Genomic DNA, 7,743 nt, shown 5'->3' with positions numbered 1-7,743 from the left:
CTGGGCGTTATATGTGGCTTTGCCACGAGAGGACCATGCCCTCTCATTAGTCTGAGGCTTGAACCAGTCCAAACACTGGAGCTGCTCTCCACAGAAAGCCACCTGAGAAACGCGCTCAAGAGAAGAGCAAGGGAGTCGGGGAGTGTGCCAAAGAGAAGCCAGCAGGCCCACGGGAGGGGCAGCTAGCAATGAGGAGAAGGAAAGGCCTGTGAGCATTCGGCAGAGTCTGGTACAGTTTTTAAGTGTTCCCACCTTGTGCAGTTCAGGGGGAAAGAGCAAGGCAAGCTTGGCCTCTCCGGGGAAGCAGGCTGCAGGGACAAAGCAAGGTGCAGCCTCCCTCTCACCACCTCTTCAGGGGTCCCAGTCTACTCTCCGGGTAGAAGAGCACAGGGCAGGTGAGGTGTGTCTGGGAGCAGGAGAGTGGAGTTGGAGCCAGTGAAGCCGGTATGAGCCTGGCTCTTGCCTTTTACCAGTTTATGAGGCTGTCGCCTGAGCTTCCCTCTCACCTAGAAGACAGGAGTGGTAGGTACAGCCGCTCTGCCTCCCGCAGTCATTGTGAGGGTTAGAGAAATGAAGTGATGTACATGGAAACATAGACCGCCCACGCTAAGGCAGAATGATTTTCAAATAATCTCTAGTGTAGACTCAGCAAGTAAGTTGGTCTGGGCGGTTCCCAAAATATTTTAGCTTTGATTTCCAAATTTACTCCATCCCTGCAGACAGAGAGAGAAAAGAGGGAAAGAAAGAGAGAGAGAGAGAGCTGCCTGGCCATAGGTTAAGGTGACCAGATGTCCCGCCAAAAGCGGGACAGTCCCAATTTTTAACAATTTGTCCCGTGGCATTTTAAAACAGTCCCAGTTTTTACCTTATCATAGGTTCAAAGAGGCAAGCTTTCTTAAGGACTAAGGGAACTGGATCATGATCTTAACTGAGAGGAGAGGAAAGTTATTATTTATACATTTCCAACAAAAAACACAGAACCATATCGCCTTCAGAAATCAGATTCTTGGCCCAGGGGCCCAGATCCTCATGCTTCATCATGGGGCTCAGACCTAGCAAAGAAGCTAATTTGGTGAGGCTTAGGTCTGCCACTTCAGAAAAAGCACCTCGGGGTGTCTAGGATAGGACAGGCTGAAGAGGCAGGAATGTCAGGAATCGCTCTGCAGAATTCCAGCTGTGGGCGGAGCCACTTCCCGGAGCAGAGTCAGGCCGGAGCCTATAAAACACACCTGCTGCTCATTCGCCCTGAACCTCTGGGACTGCCCTTCCACTGCTAGGTCTGACCAGGTGAGTGGACTTTTAGACGGAGGGAGCACAGAGTAAGGGCGAGGGGCTGTTGGGGGTCATGGGGACAGGAAAGGCAGGGAAAGGAGATGAGAAGGAGGAAGAGAGATCTTGCCTTGGGTCCAATAGGATCCCCCTGGTAGTTATGGCTCCTAAATGGAGAGGGATCAGCCTAAATTCTTACCAGTGTCTGGCCTCCGGCGACTGAGGCAGCTGGGGAGGGAGGGTCCTCAGCCAGTTACCTCTGAAAGACACAGTCGTGGATGCTGACAGTGGATGCAGATGCCCAGGAGGAAAACGCTGACACCCCAAAACACCAAGAAAGACCGTCTAGTGTCCTTTTCTCTACCTGGAATGGAATTTCCTGCATGCTTCCTTCCTGCCTTTCTTTCTTTCCTTGCTTATTCAGCTCATCTATCACTCACACATTCAACAGGTATTTACTCAGCTCTTACCCAGCACGCGGGGGTGTTCCTGACACTGGAGTAAACACGTGTACAAAAGCGGGGATGGTGAATGGGGTGGGAATCCCTGTTCATGGAGTTTCCATGCTTCCATTCCAGTGAGGGACCTACATTATTGGATCTTCTATGTGACAACAACTGCACCACATCTTAGAGATACAAACGTGAATGAGATGGAGGCTTTGGCTGTGTGTGTGTGTGTGTGTGTGTGTGTGTGTGTGTTTGCATTTATGATTAAGTTTCAGATACCAGCAGCCTCAGGGCAGATTCCAAAGGAGGATCAATGGCCTAAGATTTCACAAGACCATAAGCATCTGTATTGGGTTTTAGGTGGACTGAACTCCCAGCTAGATGTCCTGCCAGCAAACCCAGGGGCCGTGCCAGCCTCCTCTTAAAGGGCCCACAACCAAGTGCCCCCCAAAGTGTCCCCCTAAGAGCCCTCCCAAGATGCCCTGCTTCACTCTCTTCCTGCTGTGACAGCCCCAGGGCTGCTATGGCCCCAGCTGACCGTGACCTCAGACTTCCAGCTGTTGCCCTCAATCTGGGGCTGCTTCCCACCTGGACTCTGAGCATTAACCGAGTACCAGAAGGGTCAAGGACCAGGCCAGGGCTTTGCGCTCCTCCGTCCCTCTCCACCCCTTGTTGGGTGTCACCTGTAGAACGTGACCGAGCGGGAGCTGTGCCTCAGAAGCAGCCATCGGCACAGAGACATGGGGGCTGGGTTCAAACTCGCTTTCCTTTTGTGTAGACATGGCTGCTCTGAATGAGCTGCTTTACTACAATAAATACTTTTAAATCCCTCAGGCCCTGTGTATGTGTGTTTGATTCACTTACCATGTCCTACTCTTTCTCTCTGAATAGGTGGCCGGGTGCTTAACTTGGCCTGAAGAGGAGAAAATCGAAGTACCAAACAGGAAGGAATTACTTCTTAAACGTACATGTACGCTTTGTTTTAATAAACCTAATATGTGGGCACATTATTGAAAAAAAAAATAACAGAGATGCTGGTATATCAGGAAGGATATCATTGCAAAAGTATGTTTAAAATGTCTTTTTAAGTCATCATCATCTTTTAAGTGACTAGGACAGGAAGTACCTTTTTCTGTAAAAAGATATGAATTTGGACATTATTTCATTAATACCCTTTCAATAAAATATGCTATCAGTCTACAGTTTTTGCTCAGTGTTTGCTGATGAGTTAGCTGATATTTAAAGGGGATTTGTGCAAAGGAATGCCCTGCTCCCGTGAGTTCAGATGAGGGATGACGCCCCAATGGCTCCTTACACAGGGGGAGGCTAAGTGAATAGAGCCCTTGACATCCACACATTGAAAGAGAAACCCAATGTCAGGTACAGCAGCAACAGGAAATTAATACAAATGGAAATAAATATATATATACAAGGTATATTCATAAAATGAAACACTACACAGCTATAAAGAGAACAGACTCAATGACATAGTTGAAATCTCACAAATATAATGTGGAGTGAACATATACTGCATGACTGGTTTATTTCTATTTATATGAAGTTCAAATACAAGCAAAACTATGGAGTTAGAGTTAAAACAGTGGTTACCCTGTGTACTGAATGAAAGGGAGCAAGAGATAGCTTTTTGAGGGATGTAACTGTTCTTTTCTAAAATATATATATATATATATTTTAATTGATATCAGAAAAGGGGAGGACGAGATAGAAACATCAATGATGAGAGAGACTCATTGATTGGCTGCCTCCTGCACACCTCCCACTGGGGATTGAGCCCACAACCCGAGCATGTGCCCTGACTGGGAATTAAACCTGAGCCATGGGTCAACCCTCAACCATTGAGCCACACCAGCCAGATAGAAACTGTTCATTTTGATCCCAAGTGGTGATTACACAGGAAAAAATGTAAAAATGCAAAAATGCATTTTCTATACTTAAGAAATTGCTCTTTAAAAGTCATATCTCAGTATTTTTTAAAAAGACAATGGCAAAAGGATAGAGTACTTAGTTGTTGGGCCAATTATTTATGGAGTAAAAAAAATGTTCTAAACTTCTTTGGTTTTAAATTTGCTGTTCTCCACCAGAGGGCACCCTTACACAAGAATAAGTCTTAGTTGGTAACATCTGGATGGCCATTGACAGGCAGCCTGGCCTTCCAGCCCGTCTCCAACCATTTGCCCTCATAGTCCCGTCTGTGGGAGGCATACATGTAGCCAGACAATCACAGCAACAGGCGGCAAGTGCTGTTTTCTCCAGCAACCAGATCAGACCTGGAAAGGCATCTGTGTGCATGCGGTGTGTCTCTGCTTAAAAGTCAAAACCTTAACATCTGGGAATACTGGTGTGACTTTTGAGCCCTACACGTCTTAAGGGGGATTTCAGTGGGTTGCTGGCATCCGGATTCAGTGTGAAAAGTGTTTAAGGACAATAGCTCTTGGGAAAAGGTCCCACGAAAAGAGGACATGCTTTTCCCACTTAAATGAACTCCGCACGTCTCTGCAGACCAAGTGCAGTCTGTGTCCTGTTGACCACTTTGCCATGCCTGGCTCCTGTGCTGTCACCTGCAATCCGAGGTAGATGATGCTCATTCCCTTCCCTCCAGTGGGTGAACAGTAACCACAGTCAGTAGGAGTATCGCAGGGGCCACGGAGGACAGGGTGGAGGAAGGGGTGTTTTCTGGAATTGTGATTTTTGAAGTTGTGAGAGTTGAACAGGAGATGAAGGAGCTCCTCAGTGTAGAGAATATTGTTCCCGATACATCCCAACACAAGTACTGACAAGAGACATTAGCACGGTGCTACTAGAAAGGTACCAGACATGTGAAGTACTTTGGGAAGACTGGGAAGGGAGAACTGATTTGCTGGAGTCGCCTATAGCAGTGTTTCCCAACCTTCTCTCATGATGAGAATCACCTGGTGGAGTTGTTAAAACACAGATTCCTGAATCCCAACTAAGAAGTGCTAAACTAGAATTTTTGGGAACATATAGGTAAAATTGTATACTTAACTAGTGCTCTAACACAGATGTTATATACAGAGCAGTTATATACAGAGCACTAAGTTATATGTTCTCAAAAATTCTAGTTTAGCACTCTTAGTTGGGATTCAGGAATCTGTGTTTTAACAACTCCACCAGGTGATTCTCATCATGAGAGAAGGTTGGGAAACACTGGCCTATAGGAAGGTTTCGGGCCGTTTCCAGGGTGACCTGGAGAAGAAGGAGGTTCGCTTCGTGAAAGGTGGTTTGCACAAACAACCAGCAGGTGGTGCCCTCTGTTCCCCACAACATGCAGCCTGGCTGGATCCCTCCCAAAGTAGGACACCCAGGAAGGAGCCCAATACAGGGCCTGCCTGGGCCACCCTCACCGCACCGCCACCACACACACATCCCACAGCACACACCCAAGCTCTTCTGCACCCACTACCCGGAAAGCAAGAATGGAACCAGCCACGGTGAAGAAAGCACCACGTGTGCCTACAGAAGAATGTAACTTCGGTGCTTTCTCCTTCAGAGAATAAAGAAATGTCCACTGCGTACTAAGGACAGGGGTACAAGGAAGAAGTCTAGGTGTGGTGAGAAATGCAGCACTCAGAGCCCGAGCCGCCTCGGGCTGCTCTGTGACCACTGAGCCACTGGGAGAAGCTGGCCTAAAACGTGGCAGCTGCCCTGGGCAGGGACTGATGGCCCATAAAAGAAACACACAGCCCTGGCCAGTTGGCTCAGTTGGTTGAGTGTCATCCCATGCACCAAAAGGTTGCCAGTTGATTCTCAGTCAGGGCACATGCCCAGGTTTCAGATTCGATCCCCAGTAGGGGGCGTGCAGGAGGCAACCCATCCATGTTCCTCTCTTGAATGGATCTCTTGCTCTCTCTTTCTCTCTCTCTCTCTCTCTCTCTCTCTCTCTCTCTCTCTCTCTCTCTCTCTCTCTCTCTCTCCTTTCTCCTCCTCCCTTCTTCTTTCCCTCTAAACATCAATGAAAACATTTTTTTAAAAAAAGGAAGAAAGAAAGAAAGACACATACCGAAAGAAATCAGGGTCAGAGCATGGACCTATGAACCAAGAGGTCGAAGTTCGATTGAGGTCATGGTACATGCTTGGGTTTCAGGCTTGTAGGGGGCATGCAGGCGGCAGCCAATCATTGCTTCTCTCATCCTTGATGCTTCTATCTCTCCCTCTCCCTTCCTCTCTGAAATAAAAAAAAAAGAAGAAGAAGAAGAAATAGTAAAGGAAGTCCTTAGACAGGCAGAAAAGGACATTAGAGGTCATTTGAAGCTGCACCTGAAGTGGTAATTATGTGGATGGATATTAAAACATTTAAAATTATTTAAATCTTTTTTTAAAAAATGGTACAGCTGAATATACCATTTAAATGACCCAGAATGCTGAAAACCTGAAAAGCGTATCACAATGGCTGGTCAGGGCACCCAGCAGCGCAGGGCCCAGCCCTCCTGGGAAGTGGCCCTGAGCAGGTTCCAAGTGGCAGCTCCTGCCCAGCAGGGGGAGCCTGTGGACTTTGAGAAAGACACTGCCACCCCACTGGCCAGTCCTTCAGGGGTGACAAGCTCCTTAGGCCAGGGAAGACAGGGCTCCCCAACAGCGAGAAAGGTCGGATTCCCTCAGGGATAAGCTATAAAACCTGAGTGGGTGAACTATTGGACCACCTGGTCCTTATCCAGGTTTTCCCACTTATTGGCTATGAAACTTGGTTTGGACACTTCCTCTCTGGGCCTCGGCTCCCTCACTGTGGCATGGAGGGTGGAACCAGCTGATGTCTGAAGGCCCTTCGTGTCCCACACTCTGTAATGCCTTGGTCCTACCCTGTTCTGAGTCAGCAAGGCCCCTCTTGTCTGCTCTGGTGTAGCCTCCGGGGGCCAGGAGATGCCGAGCCTTCCCCTCAGGTTAGAGCGAGAGCCTTTGAGAAATCAGAACCTGAAAATCAAGCTCAAGTAGTCCCCGTGCCTGTCAGGCATCACCCCCATGTCCCATCTGCAACCACGGTGCAAAGCACTTTATATAATTCTTGCATTTCATCCTCCATTCCCACCCCCAGAGCAAGGGAGATAGGATAATTATCCCAGTTCTACAGATGAAGAGAACCGAGACCCAAAGATGTTAAGAAATTTGCCTGATAAGAGGTGGGGCTGGCATTTGAGCCAATGGCTGCGCCCTGGTACAGGCTGCCATGCTGAGCAGGGCCTTGTCCTGACCCCCTGCGAAGGGCCTCCGTCTGTGTTTGCTCCTCAAATCACATTGACCCAGAAGGGCTTATAGCCCTGTTGTCCAGCTCCCATTCTGCACAGGAAGAAGTTAACTCAAAAGGGTTTTTAATGTTTAGAGCCTCTTACGCCTGCCTGTGTCTGTTCTTACACAAGCCCACTCTAAGAAGAGTACGGCTGAATGATAATTCCGCATCTTACACTGGGCTAGAAACCCGGAGCTTACATATAACTGCCAACTATGATCTCAGTTCTTCATAAATGTTCAAAACAAAGATGAATATTTTTAAAATGCACATTTTATAGACCCGGATATTTCAGCAGCATGTAAGTAACTTGGTCACAATCACATAACTGAGGGTCAACTCTTAAGAACTGAAACCTTAATTCCCCCACCTGGGCCATTCCAATTTCGAGTTTTCTATTACACCTTTTCTTCTAAGTCACTTTCTACCTCCAAAGCCTGTGATAAGCCATGTGTATATGAGAGGGTGTGTGTGTGTGTGTGTGTGTGTGTGAGTTTGTGTATGTATATGTGTGGTATATATGAGTGTGTGTGTGTGTGTGTGTGTGTGTGGTGTAGATGAATGTATGTGTGTATGTGTGTGTGTGGTGTATATGAGTTTGTGTATGTATATGTGTAGTATATATGAGTGTTTGTGTGTGTGTGTGTGTGTGTGTGTGTGTGTGGTGTAGATGAATGTGTGTGTGTATGTGTGTGTGTGGTGTATATGAGTTTGTGTATGTATATGTGTAGTATATATGAGTGTTTGTGTGTGTGTGTGTGTGTG

Source organism: Pipistrellus hanaki, assembly GCF_964339955.1.
Source record: "Pipistrellus hanaki genome assembly, chromosome: 18".
NCBI lineage: Eukaryota > Metazoa > Chordata > Mammalia > Chiroptera > Vespertilionidae > Pipistrellus > Pipistrellus hanaki.
This window is presented reverse-complemented; position numbering follows the sequence as displayed.